The sequence below is a fragment of the Salvia miltiorrhiza genome, chromosome 7 (genome assembly GCF_028751815.1).
Source record: "Salvia miltiorrhiza cultivar Shanhuang (shh) chromosome 7, IMPLAD_Smil_shh, whole genome shotgun sequence".
NCBI lineage: Eukaryota > Viridiplantae > Streptophyta > Magnoliopsida > Lamiales > Lamiaceae > Salvia > Salvia miltiorrhiza.
The window spans coordinates 47,839,330-47,842,509 of NC_080393.1; positions in this window are offsets into that span (position 1 = coordinate 47,839,330).

The window sequence follows — 3,180 nt, forward strand, 5'->3', positions numbered from 1 at the left end:
TATTAAATCCTGTGCCCAACCAAAATGGTCCACTTTTGTTGGACAGGGGGAGTATTAGTTACTGAATATAAATTATATAAATAAAATATATTCTTTAATATCATTTGATTATCTTTATCTCGTTAATTAATTTATTTTTCAAAGATGCATTTGAAAATTATAATTTTTTTTATCACTGTAAATTGTTATATAAATTAGTTGCAACTTATTTTATAATTGCAACTATAATTATAATTAAAAAATTATAATTATTTTCATACTTTGTTCCGGTATATACTGGTATACAGTGGTGCAATATCATACCTTGTTTTGAAATATATCTTTAATACTCTATGATTTTTGTTGATTTTTACGATATATACCACAGTATCAACATACATCGGTATACCTTAGGGGGGGGGTGTATTGGTTGTAGAATTTGTAGGATTTTTTTAGACTTTGAAAGTCGGGGGTATTCAATCCAGACTTTTAAAAGTTTTTAAAAATCTAGAGATATTCAATATGGATTTTAAAAAGTCTTTAAGAAATTTTAGGTATTCAAAAAGTCCGTGGATTTTAAAATTTTATAAATTTTGATGGATTCTCCTTCAAAAATACAAAAAGAGAAATCCCATCTCATCACACGAGATATTATGTCATTCGGATTGGATGCAGTGTCGGCATCAGCTCTAACTTGGGCAAGCCTATGAAGATTCTAGCCTCCTGATAATTTCTGGAATTGAAACATACTCAATTTATTTGTCTTGTAGCCTTAATAGGCATCCAAATACGTGGCTCTCTCTCTCTAAATGCTTTCAATTTACGTGAACTCATACGAGTTCATAGGCCGGATTTCTTTTTTCTTTGTGAAACTTTATCTCGTCGGAATCGAATGGAGGAGCTTCGTGCGAGACTTAACTTTGAAGGATGTCTTGCTGTAGATTGTGTTGGAAGAAGCGGGGGTCTATGTATGTTTTGGAAAGCTTCTTCGACTTGTTCTCTTATCGGTTTTTCTCAGAATCATATCGATCTCCAGATTTCTGATATTAGTGGGGATTGGCGGCTTACTGGTTTTTATGGTTTCCCGGAACGTAGTCGACGGCGCCAGTCATGGGCTCTCTTACGACAACTTGCTGGCGTCAGTCCTCTACCGTGGTGTATTATGGGAGATTTCAATGATCTCCTTGACCCGGGAGATAAAAGGGGACGTGTAAATCATTCGAATTGGCTTTTTTTGGGTTTCCGCTCTGCTATTATGGATTGTGGTGTTACTGACCTTCCTCTTATTGGCCATCAATTTATGTGGTCTCGTGACCTTAATTCGAGTAACTTTGTTGAAGAGCGGCTTGATCGGGGCGTGGTTTCTCTTAACTGGAAACTTCTCTTTCCTGAAGCTACTCTTTCGTCTCTACAAGTTCCTATGTCGGATCATGTTCCTTTGCTCTTGAAGTGTAAAGGTGCTGCGGCTCAAATGAATCCTCGCCGTTTTAAATTTGAGAACAAGTGGTGCTTGGAGGCTGATCTCCCTAATGTTATTCGCGATTGTTGGACCAACTTGCATGGTATCAACATTACGGATAGGCTCTCGGCGGTGGCGGAGTCTTTGTCTACCTGGGCAAAGTTTCGAATAAAGGATGAAAGGCGTGCCAAACAAAACCTCCAGAGGTGAATTGCTTATCTCCAAGGCTAGCAAGGTTCTCGTTCGATTATGCAATTGCGGAAGGTTAGGAATGAGCTTGCAAACATCCTCCTTGCGGAAGAGAGCCATTGGCGACAACGTGCCAAGCAACATTGGTTGAAAGATGGTGATTTAAATACAAAATTCTTCCATGCCATGGCTTCGGCACGCCGGAATAAAAATTCCATTATCAAACTCCAAAAAGATGATGGAAGCTGGACGTTGACGGAGAGCGAAATTAGAGATGTTGCGATGCACTATTTTGTTCGGTTGTTTGATGATTCGAATGGTGCTATCAAATTTCATCATGTTCTTAATAGACTCCAACCGAGTATTGATGAGGATATGAACAATGATCTCACCAGACCTTTTCAGAAGCAAGAATTCGATGTTGCCATCTCCCAGATGCACCCTGATAAGTCCCCAGGACCGGATGGTTTCAATCCAAAAATTTTCTAAAAATTTTGGAGCATTATTGGAGATGATATCTTTAAGAGTTGCACTTATTGGCTTGACGCTGAGCAGTTCCCGGAGAAGTTGAACCACACCTTGATTTCTCTTATTCCAAAAGTTTCGTCCCCAACTACAATGAAGGAGCTTCGGCCTATTGCTCTGTGTAACGTTATCTACAACAGGCTCAAGTCTACCCTCCCTCATCTCATTGATAAAGCTCAATCTGCCTTTGTTGAGGGAAGATTGATTCAAGATAATATCCTCATTGCTTTCGAGGCTATCCATACGATGAAACGTAAAACGAGGGGAAAACATGGTACGTTTGCTCTTAAAATCGATATCAGTAAAGCATATGATAGAGTGGATTGGCACTATTTAGATGCTATTTTGCGAAGGCTGGGTTTTTGTGATAAATGGCGTGCTTGGATGATGATGTGTGTACGTACTGTGTCCTATGATATTCTTCTTAATGGGATCTCTGTTGGTCCGATTCTTCCGGGACGAGGGCTGCGGCAGGGAGATCCACTCTCCCCCTACTTATTTATTTTGTGCGCAGAAGGGCTTTCAGCTATGATACGTTATGAGACTGATTGTGGATCTTTACATTGTATTCAAATTGGCCGAGGTGGGCCTGCCATCTCCCATTTGCTTTTTGCCGACGACTGCATGTTTTTCTGCAGAGCTTCGCAGGCCGAATGTGCTACTCTAAAACGGATTCTGGAGATGTATGAAATCGCCTCTGGTCAGGCCATAAATTATCAGAAGTCCGGGGTGTTTTTCAGTTCGAATGTTAGTGATGATGACCGTGAATCAATCACTGATGTGTTGGGTGTCTCAGCTCCGCTCAACACCGGAAGATACCTGGGCCTCCATTCTCTTGTGGGCAGGAATAAGAAACAGATTTTTAGCTACCTTCGAGAAAGAGTTTGGAGTCATATTCAAGGCTGGAATAGCAAGAAGTTATCTAAGACGGGAAAGGAAATTCTCATTAAAGGTGTAGCTCAATCTCTACCCTCCATTTGCATGGGAATTTTTGCTATCCCAACTACTTTAACTGATGATATGGAAAG